General features: G+C 31.9%; 2 long non-coding RNA genes across 2 annotated transcripts; both read left to right on the top strand.

The window, feature by feature from the left end:
- The first annotated feature begins 13,322 nt into the window (after positions 1-13,322).
- LOC126671351 (uncharacterized) lies at positions 13,323-14,072 on the top strand. The gene is made up of 2 exons (XR_007638978.2): positions 13,323-13,440; positions 13,842-14,072. It is a non-coding gene; the product is annotated as an uncharacterized LOC126671351 (long non-coding RNA).
- Positions 14,073-20,982: 6,910 nt separating this feature from the next.
- Positions 20,983-21,732, top strand: LOC126671353 (uncharacterized). Its single transcript, XR_007638980.2, has 2 exons — positions 20,983-21,100; positions 21,502-21,732. It is a non-coding gene; the product is annotated as an uncharacterized LOC126671353 (long non-coding RNA).
- The last annotated feature ends 863 nt before the right edge of the window (positions 21,733-22,595 follow it).

The following is a 22,595-nucleotide window of genomic DNA, read 5'->3' as shown; positions in this document are numbered from 1 at the left end:
TAAGCCAAACGTTTACAAACATTACGAAATAAATCCAAACGTTTCACCTTTTTAGCGATTTAAGCAAAACGTTTGCAAACATTATGAAAAAAATCCAAGCGTTTCACCTTTTTAGCCATTTAAATCAAACGTTAATAATCGTTACGAAACAAATCCAAGCGTTTCCCCTTTTTAGCAATTTAAGCCAAACGTTTACAAACGTTACGAAACAAATCTAAACATTTCACTTTTTTAGCGATTTAAGCCAAACGTTTACAAACGTATGAAACAAATCCAAATGTTTCACCTTTTTAGCGATATATGCCAAACGTTTACATAAATTTCGAAACAAATCCAAATTTTTCACCTTTTTAGAAATTTAAGCCAAACGTTTACAAACGTTACGAAACAAATCCAAGGGTTTCACCTTTTTAGCAATTTTTGCCAATCGTTTACAAATGTCAAGAAAAAAATCCAAGCGTTTAACTTTTTTAGCAATTAAAACCAAGCGTTAACAAACGTTACGAAACAAATCCAAACATTTCACCTTTTTTGCGATTTAAGGAAAACGTTTACAAAGGTTACGAAACAAATCCAAAGTTTTCACATTTTTAGCAATTTAAGCCAAACGTTTACAAACGTTACGAAATAAATCCAAGTGTTTCTCCTTTTTAGCAATTTAAGCTAAACGTTTACACACGTTACGAAATAAATCCAAGCGTTTCACATTTTTAGCAATTTAAGCCAAACGTTTACAAACGTTACGAAACAAATCCAAACATTTCATCTTTTTAACGATTTCAGCCAAACGTTTACAAACGTATGAAACAAATCCAAAAGTTTCACCTTTTTAGATTTAAGCCAAAAGTTTACAAAGATTACGAAACATATCCAAAATTTTCACCTTTTTAGTGATTTAAGCCAAACGTTTACAAACGTTACGAAACAAATCCAAGCGTTTCACCTTTTTACCAATTTAAGCCAAATGTTTACAAACGTTACGAAACAAAACCAAACATTTCACATTTTTAGCAGTTTAAGCCAAACGTTTACAAGCGTATGAAACAAATTCAAATGTTTCACCTTTTTAGCTATTTAAGCAAAACGTTTACAAACATTACGAAACAAATCCAAGCGTTTCACCTTTTTAGCAATTTAAGTCAAACGTTAATAAACATTACGAAACAATTCCAAACATTTCACCTTTTTAGAAATTTAAGCCAAACGCTTACAAACGTTACGAAACAAATCCAAACGTTTCCCCATTTTAGCGATTTATGCCAAACGTTTACAAACGTTACGAAATAAATTCAAACGTTTCACATTTTTAGCGATTTAAGCCAAACGTTTGCAAACATTACGAAAGAAATTCAAACGTTTCACATTTTTAGTGAGTTAAGCCAAACGTTTACAAACGTTACGAAACAAAACCAAGCGTTTCACCTTTTTAGCAATTTAAACCAAATATTTACAAACGTTACGAAACAAATCAAAGAGTTTCACCTTTTTAGCAATTTAAGCTAAACGTTTACAAACTTTACGAAACAAATCCAAGCGTTTCACTTGTTTAGCAATTTAAGCCAAACGTTTAGAAACGGTACGAAACAAATCCTAACGTTTCACATTTTTAGTGATTGAAGCCAAACGTTTACAAATGTTACGAAACAAATCGAAATGTTTCCAAACAAATCCAAACGTTTAAAACGCTATGAAGCAAATTCAAACGTTTCACCTTTTTAGCGATTTAAGCCAAACGTTTACAAACATTTCTAAACAAAGCCAAACGTTTACAAACATTATAAAACAAATCCAAGCGTTTCACCTTTATAGCAATTTAAGCCAAACATTTTCAAACGTTACTAAACAAAACGAAACTTTACACCTTTTTAGCGACTTAAGCCAAACGTTAACAAACGTTACGAAACAAATACAAGCGTTTCACCTTTTTAGCAATTTAAGCCAAACGTTTACAAACGTTACGAAACAAAACCAAACGTTTACAACATTACGAAACAAATCCAAACGTTTCCCATTTCTAGCGATTTAAGCCAAACGTTTACAAACATTACGAAACAAAACCAAGCGTTTCACATTTTTTGCAATTTAAGCCAAATGTTTACAAACGTTACGAAACAAATCCAATCGTTTCTCCTTTTTAGTAATTTAAGCAAAACGTTTATAAACTTTAGGAAACAACTCCAAGCGTTTTGCCTTTTTAGCAATTTAAGCCAAACATTTACAAACGCTACGAAACAAATCCAAACATTTCACTTTTTTAGCGATTTAATCCAAACGTTTACAAACGTATGAAACAAATCCAAACGTTTCACTTTTTTAGCGATTTAAGCCAAACGTTTACAAAGGTTACGAAACAAATCCATTTTTTCCACATTTTTAGCAATTTATGCCATACGTTTACAAACGTTACGAAACCAATCAAAGCGTTTCACCTTTCTAGCAGTTTAAGCCAAGCGCGAACAAACATTACGAAACAAATCGAAGCCTTTCAGCTTTTGAGCAATTTAAGCCAAACGTTTACAAACGTTACGAAACAAATCCAAATGTTACACCTTTTTAGAGATTTAAGCCAAACATTTACAAACGTTACGAAACAAATCAAAACGTTTCACCTTTTTAGCGATTTAAGCCAAACATATACAAACGTTACGAAACAAATCCAAGTGTTTCACCTTTTTAGCTATTTACGCCAAACCCTTACAAACGTTACAAAACAAACCCAAGCGTTTCACCTTTTTAGCAATTTAAGCCAAACGTTAACAAACGTTACGAAATAATTCAAAACGTTTCACCTTTTTAGCGATTTAAGCCAAACGTTTACAAACGTTACGAAACAAATCCATGGATTTCACCTTTTTAGCAATTTAAACCAAACGTTTACCAACATTACGAGATAAATCAAATCGTTTCACCTTTTTAGCGATTTAAGCCAAATGTTAAAAAACATTACAAAACAAATCCAAACATTTCACCTTTTTAGCGATTTAAGCCAAACGTTTACAAAGGTTACAAAACAAATCCAAATTTTTCAAGCCAAACGTTTACAAACGTTATGAAACAAATCCAAATTTATCCCCTTTTTAGCGATTTAAGCCAAACGTTTACAAAGGTTACGAAACAAATCCAAAATTTTCACCTTTTTTTGCAATTGAAGCCAAACGTTTACAAACGTTATGAAACAAATCCAAATATATTCCAGTTTTAGCGATTTAAGCCAAACGTTTAAAAAGGTTACGAAACAATTCCAGGCGTTTCACCTTTTTAGCGATTTAAGCAAAACGTTTACAAACGTTACGAAACAAATCCACACATTTCACCTTTTTAGCGATTTATGCCTCACGTTTACAAATGTTACGAAACAAATTCAAGCGTTTCACCTTTTTAGCAATTTAAGCCAAACGTTAACAAATGTTAAGAAATAAATCTAAACGTTTCACCCTTTTAGCGATTTAAGCCAAACGTTTACAAACGTTACGAAATAAATCTAAACATTTCACCTTTTAAGCGATTTAAGCAAAACGTTTGCAAACATTATGAAAAAAATCCAAGCGTTTCACCTTTTTAGCAATTTAAATCAAACTTTAATAAACGTTACAAAACAAATCCAAATGTTTCCCCTTTTTAGCAATTTAAGCCAAACGTTTACAAACGTTACGAAATAAATCTAAGCATTTCACCTTTTTAGCGATTTAAGCCAAACGTTTACAAACGTATGAAACAAATCAAAATGTTTCACCTTTTTAGCGATATAAGCCAAACGTTTACAAAGGTTTCGAAACAAATCCAAATTTTTCACCTTTTTAGCAATTTAAGCCAAACGTTTACAAACGTTACGAAACAAATCCAAGGGTTTCACCTTTTTAGCAATTTTTGCCAAACGTCAAGAAAAAAATCCAAGCGTTTAACGTTTTTAGCAATTTAAACCAAACGTTTACAAACGTTACGAAACAAATCCAAACGTTTCACCTTTTTTGCGATTTAAGAAAAACGTTTACAAAGGTTACGAAACAAATCCAAAGTTTTCACATTTTTAGCAATTTAAGCCAAACGTTACGAAATAAATCCAAGTGTTTCTCCTTTTTAGCAATTTAAGCCAAATGTTGACACGCGTTACGAAACAAATCCAAGCGTTTCACCTTTTTAGCAATTTAAGCCAAACGTTTACAAACGTTACGAAACAAATCCAAACATTTCACCGTTTTAGCGATTTAAGCGAAACGTTTACAAACGTATGAAATAAATCCAAAAGTTTCACCTTTTTAGAGTTAAGCCAAACGTTTACAAAGATTACGAACCAAATCCAAAGTTTTCACCTTTTTAGCAATTTAAGCCAAATGTTTACAAACGTTACGAAACAAATACAAGAGTTTCACCTTTTTACCAATTTATGCCAAATGTTTACAAACGTTACGAAAAAAAACGAAACATTTCACCTTTTTAGCGGTTTAAGCCAAACGTTTACAAACGTATGAAACAAATCCAAATGTTTCACTCTTTTAGCGATTTAAGCCAAACGTTTACAAAGGTTACGAAACAAATCCATTTTTTCACATTTTTAGCAATTTATGCCATACGTTTACAAACGTTACGAAACCAATCAAAGCGTTTCACCGTTTTAGCAGTTTAAGCCAAGCGTGAACAAACATTACGAAACAAATCGAAGCCTTTCAGCTTTTGAGAAATTTAAGCCAAACGTTTACAAACGTTACGAAACAAATCCAAATGTTATACCTTTTTAGCGATTTAAGCCAAACGTTTACAAACGTTACGAAACAAATCCAAACGTTTCACCTTTTTATAGATTTAAGCCAAACGTATACAAACGTTACGAAACAAATCCAAGTGTTTCACCTTTTTAGCTATTTATGCCAAACTCTTAAAAACGTTACAAAACAAACCCAAGCGTTTCACCTTTTTAGCAATTTAAGCCAAACGTTAACAAACGTTACGAAATAATTCAAAACGTTTCACCTTTTTAGCGATTTAAGCCAAACGTTTACAAATGTTACGAAACAAATCCAAGGATTTCACCTTTTTAGAAATTTAAACCAAACGTTTACCAACATTATGAGATAAATCAAAGCGTTTCACCTTTTTAGCGATTTAAGCCAAATGTTAACAAACATTACGAAACAAATCCAAACATTTCACCTTTTTAGCAATTTAAGCCAAACGTTTACAAATGTTACAAAACAAATCCAAATTTTTCACCCTTTTTAGCAATTAAAGCCAAACGTTTACAAACGTTATGAAACAAATCCAAATGTATCCCCTTTTTAGCGATTTAAGCCAAACGTTTACAAAGGTTACGAAACAAATCCAAAATTTTCACCTTTTTTTGCAATTGAAGCCAAACGTTTACAAACGTTACGAAACAAATCCAAATATATCCCCTTTTTAGCGATTTAAACCAAACGTTTACAAAGGTTACGAAACAAATCCAGGCGTTTCACCTTTTTAGCGATTTAAGCAAAACGTTTACAAACGTTACGAAACAAATCCACTCATTTCACCTTTTTAGCGATTTATGCCTAACGTTTAGAAACGTTACGAAACAAATTCAAGCATTTTACCTTTTTAGCAATTTAAGCCAAACGTTAACAAACGTTAAGAAATAAATCTAAACGTTTCACCTTTTTAGCGACTTAAGCCAAACGTTTACAAACGTTACGAAATAAATCTAAACATTTCACCTTTTTAGCGATTTAAGCAAAACGTTTGCAAACATTATGAAAAAAATCCAAGCGTTTCACCTTTTTAGCAATTTAAATCAAACTTTAATAAATGTTACAAAACAAATCCAAGCGTTTCCCCTTTTTAGCAATTTAAGCCAAACGTTTACAAACGTTACGAAATAAATCTAAGCATTTCACCTTTTTAGCGATTTAAGCCAAACGTTTACAAACGTATGAAACAAATCCAAATGTTTCACCTTTTTAGCGATATATGCCAAACGTTTACAAAAATTTCGAAACAAATCCAAATTTTTCACCTTTTTAGAAATTTAAGCCAAACGTTTACAAACGTTACGAAACAAATCCAAGGGTTTCACCTTTTTAGCAATTTTTGCCAAACGTCAAGAAAAAAATCCAAGCGTTTAACGTTTTTAGCAATTTAAACCAAACGTTTACAAACGTTACGAAACAAATCCAAACGTTTCACCTTTTTTGCGATTTAAGAAAAACGTTTACAAAGGTTACGAAACAAATCCAAAGTTTTCACATTTTTAGCAATTTAAGCCAAACGTTACGAAATAAATCCAAGTGTTTCTCCTTTTTAGCAATTTAAGCCAAATGTTTACACGCGTTACGAAACAAATCCAAGCGTTTCACCTTTTTAGCAATTTAAGCCAAACGTTTACAAACGTTACGAAACAAATCCAAACATTTCACCGTTTTAACGATTTAAGCCAAACGTTTACAAACATATGAAACAAATCCAAAAGTTTCACCTTTTTAGATTTAAGCCAAACGTTTACAAAGATTACGAACCAAATCCAAAGTTTTCACCTTTTTAGCAATTTAAGCCAAACGTTTACAAACGTTACGAAACAAATCCAAGATTTTCACCTTTTTACCAATTTAAGCCAAATGTTTACAAACGTTATGAAAAAAAACAAAACATTTCCCCTTTTTAGCGGTTTAAGCCAACGTTTACAAGCGTATAAAACAAATCCAAATGTTTCACCTTTTCAGCGATTTAAGCAAAACGTTTACAAACATTACGAAACAAATCCAAGCGTTTCACCTTTTTAGCAATTTAAGTCAAACGTTAGTAAACGTTATGAAACAAATCCAAACATTTCACCTTTTTAGAAATTTAAGCCAAACATTTACAAACGTTACGAAACAAATCCAACCGTTTCACCATCTTAGCGACTTATGCCAAACGTTTACAAACGTTACGACATAAATTCAAACGTTTCATATTTTTAGCGATTTAAGCCAAACGTTTACAAACCTTACGAAACAAAACCAAACGTTTAAGACGTTAAGAAACAAATCCAAACGTTTCACATTTTTAGCGAGTTAAGCCAAACGTTTACAAACGTTACGGAACAAAACCAAGCGTTTCACCTTTTTAGCAATTTAGGCCAAATGTTTACAAACGTTACGAAACAAATCAAAGCGTTTCACCTTTTTAGCAATTTAAACCAAACATTTCACATTTTTAGCGGTTTAAGCCAAACGTTTACAAGCGTATGAAAGAAATTCAAATGTTTCACCTTTTTAGCGATTTAAAGCAAAACGTTTACAAACATTACGAAACAAATCCAAGCGTTTTACCTTTTTAGCAATTTAAGTCAAACGTTAATAAACATTACGAAACAATTCCAAACATTTCACCTTTTTAGAAATTTAAGCCAAACGTTTACAAACGTTACGAAAAAAATCCAAACGTTTCCCCATTTTAGCGATTTATGCCAAACGTTTACAAACGTTACGAAATAAATTCAAACGTTTCACATTTTTAGCGATTTAAGCCAAACGTTTACAAACATTATGAAAGAAATTCAAACGTATCACATTTTTAGCGAGTTAAGCCAAACGTTTACAAACGTTACGAAACAAAACCAAGTGTTTCACCTTTTTAGCAATTTAATCCAAATGTTTACAAACGTTACGAAACAAATCAAAGCGTTTCACCTTTTTAGCAATTTAAACCAAACGTTTACAAACTTTACGAAACAAATCCAAGCGTTTCACTTGTTTAGCAATTTAAGCCAAACGTTTAGAAACGTTTCACATTTTTAGTGATTGAAGCCAAACGTTTACAAATGTTACGAAACAAATCGAAATGTTTCCAAACAAATCCAAACGTTTAAAACGTTATGAAGCAAATTCAAACGTTTTACCTTTTTAGTGATTTAAGCCAAACGTTTACAAACATTTCTAAACAAAGCCAAACGTTTACAAACATTATAAAACAAATCCAAGCGTTTCACCTTTATAGCAATTTAAGCCAAACATTTACAAACGTTACTAAACAAAACGAAACTTTACACCTTTTTAGCGACTTAAGCCAAACGTTTACAAACGTTACGAAACAAATACAAGCGTTTCACCTTTTTAGCAATTTAAGCCAAACGTTTACAAACGTTACGAAACAAAACCAAACGTTTACAACGTTACGAAACAAATCCAAACGTTTCCCATTTTTAGCGATTTAAGCCAAACGTTTACAAACATTACGAAACAAAACCAAGCGTTTCACATTTTTTGCAATTTAAGCCAAATGTTTACAAACGTTACGAAACAAATCCAATCGTTTCTCCTTTTTAGTAATTTAAGCAAAACATTTATAAATTTTAGGAAACAACTCCAAGCGTTTCGCCTTTTTAGCAATTTAAGCCAAACATTTACAAACGCTACGAAACAAATCCAAACATTTCACTTTTTTAGCGATTTAATCCAAACGTTTACAAACGTATGAAACAAATCCAAACGTTTCACTTTTTTAGCGATTTAAGCCAAACGTTTACAAAGGTTACGAAACAAATCCATTTTTTCCACATTTTTAGCAATTTATGCCATACGTTTACAAACGTTACGAAACCAATCAAAGCGTTTCACCTTTCTAGCAGTTTAAGCCAAGCGTGAACAAACATTACGAAACAAATCCAAGCCTTTCAGCCTTTGAGCAATTTAAGCCAAACGTTTACAAACGTTATGAAACAAATCCAAATGTTACACCTTTTTAGAGATTTAAGCCAAACATTTACAAACGTTACGAAACAAATCAAAACGTTTCACCTTTTTAGCGATTTAAGCCAAACGTATACAAACGTTACGAAACAAATCCAAGTGTTTCACCTTTTAAGCTATTTATGCCAAACCCTTACAAACGTTACAAAACAAACCCAAGCGTTTCACCTTTTTAGCAATTTAAGCCAAACGTTAACAAACGTTACGAAATAATTCAAAACGTTTCACCTTTTTAGCGATTTAAGCCAAACGTTTACAAACGTTACGAAACAAATCCATGGATTTCACCTTTTTAGCAATTTAAACCAAACGTTTACCAACATTACGAGATAAATCAAAGCGTTTCACCTTTTTAGCGATTTAAGCCAAATGTTAACAAACATTACGAAACAAATCCAAACATTTCACCTTTTTAGCGATTTAAGCCAAACGTTTATAAAGGTTACAAAACAAATCCAAATTTTTCAAGCCAAACGTTTACAAACGTTATGAAACAAATCCAAATTTATCCCCTTTTTAGCGATTTAAGCCAAACGTTTACAAAGGTTACGAAACAAATCCAAAATTTTCACCTTTTTTTGCAATTGAAGCCAAACGTTTACAAACGTTATGAAACAAATCCAAATATATTCCAGTTTTAGCGATTTATGCCAAACGTTTAAAATGGTTACGAAACAAATCCAGGCGTTTCACCTTTTTAGCGATTTAAGCAAAACGTTTACAAACGTTACGAAACAAATCCACACATTTCACCTTTTTAGCGATTTATGCCTAACGTTTACAAATGTTACGAAACAAATTCAAGCGTTTCACCTTTTTAGCAATTTAAGCCAAACGTTAACAAATGTTAAGAAATAAATCTAAACGTTTCACCCTTTTAGCGATTTAAGCCAAACGTTTACAAACGTTACGAAATAAATCTAAACATTTCACCTTTTAAGCGATTTAAGCAAAACGTTTGCAAACATTATGAAAAAAATCCAAGCGTTTCACCTTTTTAGCAATTTAAATCAAACTTTAATAAACGTTACAAAACAAATCCAAATGTTTCCCCTTTTTAGCAATTTAAGCCAAACGTTTACAAACGTTAAGAAATAAATCTAAGCATTTCACCTTTTTAGCGATTTAAGCCAAACGTTTACAAACGTATGAAACAAATCAAAATGTTTCACCTTTTTAGCGATATAAGCCAAACGTTTACAAAGGTTTCGAAACAAATCCAAATTTTTCACCTTTTTAGCAATTTAAGCCAAACGTTTACAAACGTTACGAAACAAATCCAAGGGTTTCACCTTTTTAGCAATTTTTGCCAAACGTCAAGAAAAAAATCCAAGCGTTTAACGTTTTTAGCAATTTAAACCAAACGTTTACAAACGTTACGAAACAAATCCAAACGTTTCACCTTTTTTGCGATTTAAGAAAAACGTTTACAAAGGTTACGAAACAAATCCAAAGTTTTCACATTTTTAGCAATTTAAGCCAAACGTTACGAAACAAATCCAAGCGTTTCACCTTTTTAGCAATTTAAGCCAAACGTTTACAAACGTTACGAAACAAATCCAAACATTTCACCGTTTTAGCGATTTAAGCGAAACGTTTACAAACGTATGAAACAAATCCAAAAGTTTCACCTTTTTAGAGTTAAGCCAAACGTTTACAAAGATTACGAACCAAATCCAAAGTTTTCACCTTTTTAGCAATTTAAGCCAAATGTTTACAAACGTTACGAAACAAATACAAGAGTTTCACCTTTTTACCAATTTATGCCAAATGATTACAAACGTTATGAAAAAAAACGAAACATTTAACCTTTTTAGCGGTTTAAGCCAAACGTTTACAAGCGTATGAAACAAATCCAAACGTTTCACCTTTTCAGCGATTTAAGCAAAACGTTTACAAACATTACGAAACAAATCCAAGCATTTCACCTTTTTAGCAATTTAAGTCAAACGTTAGTAAACGTCATGAAACAAATCCAAACATTTCACCTTTTTAGAAATTTAAGCCAAACATTTACAAACGTTACGAAACAAATCCAACCGTTTCACCATCTTAGCGACTTATGCCAAACGTTTACAAACGTTACGACATAAATTCAAACGTTTCATACTTTTAGCGATATAAGCCAAACGTTTACAAACCTTACTAAACAAAACCAAACGTATAAGACGTTACGAAACAAATCCAAACGTTTCACATTTTTAGCGAGTTAAGCCAAACGTTTACAAACGTTACGGAACAAAACCAAGCGTTTCACCTTTTTAGCAATTTAGGCCAAATGTTTACAAACGTTACGAAACAAATCAAAGTGTTTCACCTTTTTAGCAATTTAAGCCAAACGTTTACAAACTTTATAAAACAAATCCAAGTGTTTCACCTGTTTAGCAATTTAAGCCAAATGTTTAGAAACGTTACGAAACAAATGTTAACATTTCACATTTTTAGTGATTGAAGCCAAACATTTACAAATGTTACGAAACAAACCGAAACGTTTCGAAACAAATCCAAACGTTTAAAACGTTACGAAGCAAATTCAAACGTTTCATATTTTTAGCGATTTAAGCCAAACGTTAACAAACATTTCTAAACAAAGCCAAAAGTTTACAAACATTACAAAACAAATTCAAGCGTTTCACCTTAATAGCAATTTAAGTCAAACGTTTACAATCGTTACTAAACAAAACCAAACGTTACACCTTTTTAGCGACTTATGCCAAAAGTGTAATATCTCGTATTTTTAAATTATTATTTTTTTAAATCTTAATTATAATTTTTGCATTCCGTCAAGTTTTGGGTAATTTATTATTAATATCATTATATATTTTAATTTAATTTTATTAGAGTCGCTCGCTGATTCAGTCGTTATTCGATTTCGTGTTTGGTTTGTATTATTAAATCTAAAAAAAATGAATAGACATCCCATGCAATAACTCCATGCATTTGCTTTCTTTTTCCACGTGAAAGTGGCCTTTTCAAATTAAGCATGGCCTAAGGCCCATTCTGATTTTAGCTTCAATATTGAAGAGAAGCCAAAATGTTGGAAGCAGTATTTACTGCGTTTTCTTTTAACTCAAACTCCTTACTTCATAAACCTAAAAATTAAACAAACCCTAGCCCCTTCAACGCCATTACAATATGAGACAACACAATCTTCATACTTTCGATTCCCGCTTGATTTGGTAAGTTATTTTCACATCTCTTTTCCTAGTTCTTCGATTCGATATCGTTCTCGTCATTTGTAACTTGTGATGTTCTTCATGCTAGTTTCAAATCTGAAGTATTTATCTTCGTTCCATCTATCTTAATCGTTCTCGATCATCGTTGCATTTTGGAATCATAATTGGTACGTGAAATTCTGTCTGTTCGTAGCCGTTACGGTTTATCGATTCGTTTGTTATTTTCTGCGTGTATCTTATTGTTCTTCGACTGTACATTCCTTGCTGCCATGCTCTTAAATCCGCAACCTGTCATGGGTGTTGTAATAAACTGAATTGCTTGAGTTGTGTTGTTTTGTTGTGTTGTTTCCATCGTTGGGACTCGGCTGTTTGCTGGACTTCTTGTTGATTGCCGTGGGTTTATTCTTTGTTTAGGTTAATTACTGTGCATGCTTCCATCATCGATATTTAAATGATTGTTAAGGGTTATAGGTTGATTGTTAAAGAATTATGGAGTTTGTGTTGTAAGTTTGGTGTTCTTGGTTGCTTCTTACTGCAATTGTTCTAATTATTGAAGATGATTATTTGGTGGCTGGTTTAATTCTATTGGGCATTGCTATTGGGTTTTGGTTACTTAATTATTTGGGCTTGTTCTATTTGATTGTGGATTAATTGGTTTGCTTGTTCTTTGGGCTGAATTTGTAATTGTTTAAAGTTTTGATTTGATTATATACCGATTTTGAACCGGACTTTCTATTGTCGCTTTGATTTCTAATATAGTAATTGGTAGGTATTATTTTATAAATAAAAATAATATTATTAATTCAATTTTAATTCGATTATTATATTTTGAAACGATATTTATTTTAATCTTTAAATCGAATAAATATTTGGGTAATTATTGTTTTCGAGAACTATGGCATATTGTGCCATTTTGGCTAAAGTTACGTTTTAACTTTTAAAACGTCTTCTTGACTTATTTCAATTAAGTATTTGATTGTAACTTGGGTTACTTGAAGTTAAAGCTATTGGGTTCCGTTTTAAATTTTGATTATTATTTTATCAAAGTTATTATAAACATATTTATTTTATCAAAGTTATTTTTGAGAATTATAAACTCTGGTTTATAATCAAATATAAATATATTTATTTTATTAAAGTTATTATTGAGAATTATAAACTATAGTTTATATTTTTCGATAAATATTTTGTGTCGGGTTAGACTTGGATCACCGACATGTGAAGTAGCTTGGTAGTTATCGGTAACTCGGCTAACCTACTATTTGAGGAATTTATTTTAAGTTATCATTTAAATATTATTTTTATAATATTTTCGGATTGGATTTTAAGTGCGAACTCAATAGTCTTGAATTAATTACGGCATTACAATTTATTTGAAAATTGTGTTTCTCTGTGATTTATCTGGTTATTTAATTGTGCTAGTCCTGCGTGGTGTCTAGTGATCTTAGAGTTAGGGGTCGTACGGATATTAACCTATTTATTATTTTAGACCCGTCGACTGCTCGTGCTTCGGAGTCTACGCAGGGTTAGCTGTTTGCCAAGATCACGTGGATAAGCAAGCAGTGAGTTTGTAGTGCTATTTACCGCTCTATTAAGTACCGCATTATATTTTAATATTATAAATGATTTTGAACTGTTTTAAGCGATTATGGATCTGGATTGAAACGAGCTACTCGATAGGCTTGTATCGAGACTGTGTGCACCGGTAAGTACTCTGGGAATCGGCAGACTAAAGTCTTGCTTACGCTGGTATATATATATGACGAGGATTTGTTCCTGTCCACTCTGGGTTTATCAGTATGATATGTCATACTTACACTGGGATCATTTCAATACTGTTTTCCATAATCATATTATAGTAGTATAAAATGTTTGATTTAAGGGTTTTAAACTTAATAAATGTAAATAGTATTGCGAACTCATCTCAGTATATCTGACCCCGTTGTTTTCCCAAATTTTCCAGGTTAATGATTTGAAAGCTGGTCCACTCCGATTCTTTTGATTCCTCGGAGGTTTTATGTTATTTAAACTACTTCTGTTTTCAAACTCTTAGACTGCAGTAGAACTAGTTAGTATATTACATTGTTATTGCAGTTTGGGATTATCGATTTGATCGATTATTTATTATTAGCATGTCTACTCTTGATTACTTTAATATTATATTTAAGTCATGCTGTTGAGCATTTTTGGATAATTAAGTTATTTATATTAGAACTGTAATATAAATTGCTATACTTAGGTTGGAGTCTCGGTTGCCTCCGAGCAGTTTTTTGCAGGTTTAAATATTTAATTATTTTCCACAAGGCTTGCTACGGGTTTTGGTACAACCATACCCATACCCTAGCGCCGGTCACGATTCATGAAATTGGGTCGTGACAAAGTTGGTATCAGAGCTTTGGTTTCAAACCAAGGCCATTTGCATGCTATGTGTTTACTATGTTTAGTTATTATTGAGTCATAGGGACTACTGCGGAATTAGGTTCGTGTCTTGTCTTTGAAACGTCATCTTTTGATTTTAAAACTTTTTGCCTACACCGATAGGATTGCGTCGTGTCAGTCGGTATTTATGCTTTGATCTGATGCTTTTATTTTATTTTATTGATGTTATTTTCACTTGGATGATTATAAACTGCTTTTGATTTCTCGGGAAATCTTGCAACAGTAATATTCTTTATGTCATACTTGGGTATGATGTTAATTGCCTTATCGTAATGATGTTTCTCATCACTTGGGTGATATATGTTGGCTGTTATGCTTTAAGGATGTTGTGGACGATTAAATTATTTTGTGAGTACTTCTGGTTTTGGCCGAGAGCCTTTATTTAAAAAAATAAAACGATATTTGTCAGGATTTGACATTGTTTTGAGTTTAAATGATTTTTGACCGAATTTTTTTTTGTGAATTTCGTTGTTGGCCACGTTTGATTTTAAACTACCTTAAGAATTGTTTTTTTCCTAACTAGTGTTTTGACGTAAAAAGTCAAATGGGTAGTCTGGACACGACACCCTAAAATATTATTTTCAGTATCTTGCCAAAAATAAAATAAAATTATATTTGACTAAGGATGGAAAAGGGGTTTGTTCTTTGAAATAAAATGAATTTCTCGAAGTCTTAAAATTAAAATGTTACGTCTAGCTTGGTGTTTTCAAAATGATTGTTTTGAAAAAAAAATTATTTGAAAGGTATTACAGTTTTGGTAATTTTATATTACTTTTGTAATTTTTACCATATTTGGTTGTCAACACTTTGGTGTTGTTGGCCTTATGCTCGATTCACCAGTTTTGACTAAAACTTGTGTTTTTGATAAGGTTGTTAAAAAAAAATATAATTGTTTTCACTTGGGCGATGAGTCTGATGTTGTTATTGGGTGACGTTGAGCTTCTTATTTTGAAAATACTAAGATTTGTTTTGAAATGCGTTTTCCGGACTTGAGAATATTTGTATACTTTTACAATTGGTTATTAGGGGTTTGACTTGGGTCACCCAAATTGGGAGTTGAGTTCGGAAGTGGTAATCACTCGGCTAACTCGACGATTTTAATATGAGGCGTTTGGGAATAATTATATCTGATGTTTTATAAAAGAGGTTTTCCGGAAAATGAAAATTTAACACTGTGGGCCTCGACATAAACTTGAATCCTGTTTTGTAAATACTATCTTTCGAAATTGGTTTTAATGCGTACTTTTAATCAGTATCACAATTCGTTTTATTCTGAGTTGACGTTTTGTACATATTATTACACGATTTAATGTTTTAATCGTTGTTGGGCTATTTAAGATTACTGCAATGTCGGTAGGAATTCGTGGATCATATAAGATGTTGTGTGCCTAACCTCTTGAAATTATTTTGGTTATCTACCCTAATGAGTAGTTGTTTTACTGCAAGATGCTTTAGTTCTTTTCGGTTGTGTGATTAATTCTTGATCTATACTACTATGTTATTATTATTGTATCTCGTGTTTGATTAAGTTAAGCCATATCAGTTTTATCCTCGTTGACCTCATTGTGTGGAGTAGCACGTGAGGGTATTCCTCGCTGGTTTTTCTTTGGCTTAACATTGGCGTTGGTGTCGACGTGCGATTCGAACCTTTGCTTTGACCCTGTGATTAGTTTAGATGTTCTAATTGGTTTAGTTAGATTGAACGTTGGACTCTGTAAATAGAAGTTATTAATTTTGTCATCAAGAAATTTGAGGAGCGATTCTCAAGAGCTGTTCGCAGATTCGAATCCCGAAACTGTCCTGGTCGGAGGAAGGCAAATTGAGTTATATTACTCAGCGCCGGTGGAATAATTCTTCTCGTAAGGGTTTACCTCGTGCGTGAAATTTTGAACGTTATCTGTTTCTATGTCGGACTCGTTTGTAATAATTTGTTGTAGTCGAAAGTTAGCTATTAGTGTTCTAGAATTAGATATCGAATCTGTGAATCGAGGTTGATCAGTGTAGTAATACACTAGTGTTTTTTTTAGATAGATCGGTGATATACAGAAACCGATAGTGAAGCTGTGAAGGCGGTCGTGTTGCTTTGATGCCTTTGGAAAATTTTCAAATTGATTTGAAGGGAAATTTGTTGTTCTGTAAATTTTAGTTTTGTTGTTGATTTTAGGTTATTTTGTTTTGACAATTCAAATTAGTGGATTAGGATAATGGAGATGGGAAAATATGTCAAAATGGGCGAGTGCACGTCTCACGGAATGTAATATCTAGAAAATGTTTCGAGGGAAAATTGATTTCAAATGTTAATTTTTTAAAGTAATTGAAATGTTTTTATCACATAATTGTACCCAGATATGTCATGAATATGCATTTTGGAATGCCACGAATAGGAAACTGCATTGAGCATTGAGCATGATCACTAATTAAAAGAGAAATAAATAATTGATACATGCATTTAGAACATTCATCACGGCATTAAATTATTAGGGTTGAATGCAACTCTTTGGGGATGAGAGCTATCATCACCCTGGCGCACAATTATGTAAAATAAATTTTGTCAGTGAGATTTTTCAAGAAATGTTTTGTTTAAAACTCGCGAGTTATATTGTGAAAATAGTGTTTAAAATGTTATTAAATTTCAAACGGTTTTAAAGTTTTATTTGGTTGGAAACTAGACAAATACTCTATGATGACGGTACTTATTTAAGAAAAAAATTCATTGTAAGGATTTGTTCATATTGTTGGAGTAATTGACTCGATAAAGAAGAGCTATGGTTATAAGGTTGTACTCGAGGTTTAGTTATGGCGAATGCGGAAAAATATTGAATTCGGATTAAAAAATTGTGTCAGCTTATAGTATATAATTTGAGGATTTTAGTTTTAAGGAAATTGGTTATGCTCTGCGTATTCATTTGCACTGAAAGATTTAAAAAGAAATTTTACTTTTACAAATTCGATTTCTGTTTAATAAAAAATTGATACCGATATGGAAATTTTCGTAAATAAAGGAATTTTTATTTGTAAAAATTTAACTTATGAGAAGTGATGAAACTTTGCCAGTTTTGATTTAGAAGCAGATAGTAAATTGTTTTAAATGAACAATTTTATAAAATCATAAAATTATTGTGAAAGTAACGTTCGGTTATGATTTCAAATTGAGAGTATTTTATTATGTTGATATGTTTAGAAAAAAAAACTTTTCAATGGGTTAATTATTTACGGTTGAAAGTGAAAATTAAATTTGAGGTGCTAGTGATTTCAAATTAAAGGTGGATTGTGATATTATATAATTGTGTTTACGGAAAGCGTCTTTCTAGAAAAATTTTGTTTTGAGCATAACCAATAATCCAATTGATTGCGATTTAATCTTAATGATCTTCGGTAGGATTCGAGGTTTTGGTGATTCAGAAATAAATGTCGAGGATGGAAAATATTATTGCCAGAAGTTTAAGTTATGTATTCCTTAGAAATTATGTGTTTTCTTACGTCTTGATTCGAAAGGTAGATGGTATCAATGAGCTGATCTTAGTTAGTTAACCGAGACGATTCTAATGGTGTTAGTGTTCAGCCATTATTTTTGTGAGAGCATTTTTTTATCAGATGATATATTGATTTGCTGTTAAATTTTGTCATTTGAAGTATTTGGTGTTGCGACCACTACAGGTGATATAGTGCGTAGGCATTAAGGAATGTAAGATTATTTTTCAGTTAATAGTGTCTGTAGGTTTTCGGTTTGTAGCATTGGAGTTTGACTTTTTAATACTACGATTTAAATTTGGAATTGTTCCTACACTTGTAGTGTTGCTTGATAGTCTTTTAGACTTGAGCCTGTTAATTTTGAAATTTTTTCTCGTATAGCGTTTTGGTTATTCCCGGTTAGAAAGTAAATTATCAATTCGTTTACCAGTGGTGTTTGAGAAGTCGTTGAGGTATCAAATTGTTGAGCTCGGAATTTTGTTTCTCCTATGCATGTGGTGACTATTCGAGTTTTTAAATCAGTTTTAAACTCGAGATAGAATTTCTCTAAATTGAGGAGAATGTAATACCCCGTATATTTTTCAGCGTGTTTTCAGTTGATTTATATTTCGTTTTGCTTTGACTCTCCTCAGTTTTCATTGTGGTAGGATTACCCTTGATGAGAGTTTGTTTAATCTAGTGAGATTGCGATTGTGTTTTTCTTAAATTGAATTAGGCGGTGTTATATTTTTTTTCCGTTGAGTTGTCACCTGGTCATAAAGTGATTTTGAAAATCTTAAATTGTTATGATTAGTTGTTTTCTTTCGTTCTGTTGAGGATGCGTTGCTCCATATTTTTAGAGTTACGTGTGATTTTATGTGTGATATAATTAATTTTACATTACTTTGGTTTATGGTAAATTCGAGCACGAATTTTTCATAAGTTAGGGAGAATATAATATCTCGTATTTTTAAATTATTATTTTTTTAAATCTTAATTATAATTTTTGCATTCCGTCTAGTTTTAGGTAATTTATTATTAATATCATTATATATTTTAATTTAATTTTATTAGAGTCGCTCGCTGATTCAGTCGTTATTCGATTTCGTGTTTGGTTTGTATTATTAAATCTAAAAAAAATGAATGGACATCCCATGCAATAACTCCATGCATTTGCTTTATTTTTCCACGTGAAAGTGGCCTTTTCAAATTAAGCATGGCCTAAGGCCCATTCTGATTTTAACTTCAATATTGAAGAGAAGCCAAAATGTTGGAAGCAGTATTTACTGCGTTTTCTTTTAACTCAAACTCCTTACTTCATAAACCTAAAAATTAACGCCATTACAATCTGAGACAACACAATCTTCATACTTTCGATTCCCGCTTGATTTGGTAAGTTATTTTCACATCTCTTTTCCTAGTTCTTCGATTCGATATCGTTCTCGTCATTTGTAACTTGTGATGTTCTTCATGCTAGTTTCAAATCTGAAGTATTTATCTTCGTTCCATCTATCTTAATCGTTCTCGATCATCGTTGCGTTTTGGAATCATAATTGGTACGTGAAATTCTGTCTGTTCGTAGCCGTTACGGTTTATCGATTCGTTTGTTATTTTCTGCGTGTATCTTATTGTTCTTCGACAGTACATTCCTTGCTGCCATGCTCTTAAATCCGCAACCTGTCATGGGTGTTGTAATAAACTGAATTGCTTGAGTTGTGTTGTTTTGTTGTGTTGTTTCCATCGTTGGGACTCGACTGTTTGCTGGACTTCTTGTTGATTGTCGTGGGTTTATTCTTTGTTTAGGTTAATTACTGTGCATGCTTCCATCATCGATATTTGAATGATTGTTAAGGGTTATAGGTTGATTGTTAAAGAATTATGGAGTTTGTGTTGTAAGTTTGGTGTTCTTGGTTGCTTCTTACTGCAATTGTTCTAATTATTGAAGATGATTATTTGGCGGCTGGTTTAATTCTATTGGGCATTGCTATTGGGTTTTGGTTACTTAATTATTTGGGCTTGTTCTATTTGATTGTGGATTAATTGGTTTGCTTGTTCTTTGGGCTGAATTTGTAATTGTTTAAAGTTTTGATTTGATTATATACCGATTTTGAACCGGACTTTCTATTGTCGCTTTGATTTCTAATATAGTAATTGGTAGGTATTATTTTACAAATAAAAATAATATTATTAATTCAATTTTAATTCGATTATTATATTTTGAAACGATATTTATTTTAATCTTTAAATCGAATAAATATTTGGGTAATTATTGTTTTCGAGAACTATGGCTTATTGTGCCATTTTGGCTAAAGTTACGTTTTAACTTTTAAAACGTCTTCTTGACTTATTTCAATTAGGCTTATCCCCTTAAAATCCCCTCACCTTTTACCCCCAATTCATTTGCACCCTCACGTTGTAAAACCACCAAATATACCCAAATTACGACCTTTCACTTTCAATTGCACCCTCAAGCATTAAATTGACCTCTTTTCACTTAAAAAATATTCAAATCAATACTTTAAATTCTAGCATATATTTTAAAATAGGACTTAATATTTTATTTAAAACAAAAATAAACCTATTTTTTCAAGTGAAAAGAGATCAATTTAATGCTTGAGGGTGCAATTGAAAGTAAAAGGTCGTAATTTGGGTATATTTGGTGGTTTTGCAACGTGAGGGTGCAAACGAATTGGGGGTAAAAGGTGAGGGGTTTTTAAGGGGATAAGCCTTTCAATTAAGTATTTGACTGTAACTTGGGTTACTTGAAGTTAAAGCTATTGGGTTCCGTTTTAAATTTTGATTATTATTTTTATCAAACTTATTATAAACATATTTATTTTATCAAAGTTATTTTTGAGAATTATAAACTCTGGTTTATAATCAAATATAAATATATTTATTTTATTAAAGTTATTATTGAGAATTATAAACTATAGTTTATATTTTTCGATAAATATTTTGTGTCGGGTTAGACTTGGATCACCGACATGTGAAGTAGCTTGGTAGTTATCGGTAACTTGGCTAACCTACTATTTGAGGAATTTATTTTAAGTTATCATTTAAATATTATTTTAATAATATTTTCGGATTGGATTTTAAGTGCGAACTCAATAGTCTTGAATTAATTACGGCATTACAATTTATTTGAAAATTGTGTTTCTCTGTGATTTATCTGGTTATTTAATTGTGCTAGTCCTGCGTGGTGTCTAGTGATCTTAGAGTTAGGGGTCGTACGGATATTAACCTATTTATTATTTTAGACCCGTCGACTGCTCGTGCTTCGGAGTCTACGCAGGGTTAGCTGTTTGCCAAGATCACGTGGATAAGCAAGCAGTGAGTTTGTAGTGCTATTTACCGCTCTATTAAGTACCGCATTATATTTTAATATTATAAATGATTTTGAACTGTTTTAAGCGATTATGGATCTGGATTGAAACGAGCTACTCGATAGGCTTGTATCGAGACTGTGTGCACCGGTAAGTACTCTGGGAATCGGCAGACTAAAGTCTTGCTTACGCTGGTATATATATATGACGAGGATTTGTTCCTGTCCACTCTGGGTTTATCAGTATGATATGTCATACTTACACTGGGATCATTTCAATACTGTTTTCCATAATCATATTATAGTAGTATAAAATGTTTGATTTAAGGGTTTTAAACTTAATAAATGTAAATAGTATTGCGAACTCATCTCAGTATATCTGACCCCGTTGTTTTCCCAAATTTTCCAGGTTAATGATTTGAAAGCTGGTCCACTCCGATTCTTTTGATTCCTCGGAGGTTTTATGTTATTTAAACTACTTCTGTTTTCAAACTCTTAGACTGCAGTAGAACTAGTTAGTATATTACATTGTTATTGCAGTTTGGGATTATCGATTTGATCGATTATTTATTATTAGCATGTCTACTCTTGATTACTTTAATATTATATTTAAGTCATGCTGTTGAGCATTTTTGGATAATTAAGTTATTTATATTAGAACTGTAATATAAATTGCTATACTTAGGTTGGAGTCTCGGTTGCCTCCGAGCAGTTTTCTGTAGGTTTAAATATTTAATTATTTTCCGCAAGGCTTGCTACGGGTTTTGGTACAACCATACCCATACCCTAGCGCCGGTCACGATTCATGAAATTGGGTCGTGACAAAAAGTTTACAAACGTTACGAAACAAATCCAAGCGTTTTACCTTTTTAGCAACTTAAGCCAAACGTTTACAAATGTTAGAAACAAAACCAAAGTTTACAACGTTACGAAACAAATCCAAACGTTTCCTATTTTTAGCGATTTAAGCCAAACTGTTTACAAACATTACGAAACAAAACCAAGCGTTTTCACCTTTTTTGAAATTTAAGCCAAACGTTTACAAACGTTACAAAACAAATCCAATCGGTTCTCCTTTTTAGTAATTTAAGCAAAATGTTTATAAACATTACGAAACAGCTCCAAGTGTTTCGCCTTTTTAGCAATTTAAGCCAAACGTTTACAAACGCTACGAAACAAGTTCAAACATTTCACCTTTTTAGCGATTTAATCCAAAAGTTTACAAACGTATGAAACAAATCCAAACGTTTCACTTTTTAAGCGATTTAAGCCTAACGTTTACAAAGGCTACGAAACAAATCCAATTTTTCACATTTTTAGCAATTTATGCAAAACGTTTACAAACGTTACGAAACCAATCAAAGCGTTTCACCTTTTTAGCAGTTTAAGCGAAGCTTGAACAAACGATACGAAACAAATCCAAGCCTTTCAGCTTTTTAGCAATTTAAGCCAAACGTTTACAATGGTTACGAAACAAATCCAAATGTTACACCTTTTTAACGA

The sequence above is a fragment of the Mercurialis annua genome, linkage group LG3 (genome assembly GCF_937616625.2).
Source record: "Mercurialis annua linkage group LG3, ddMerAnnu1.2, whole genome shotgun sequence".
Taxonomy (NCBI): domain Eukaryota; kingdom Viridiplantae; phylum Streptophyta; class Magnoliopsida; order Malpighiales; family Euphorbiaceae; genus Mercurialis; species Mercurialis annua.
Note: the sequence above shows the minus strand (reverse complement) of the source record. Positions and strands in the feature narration are given on the sequence as shown.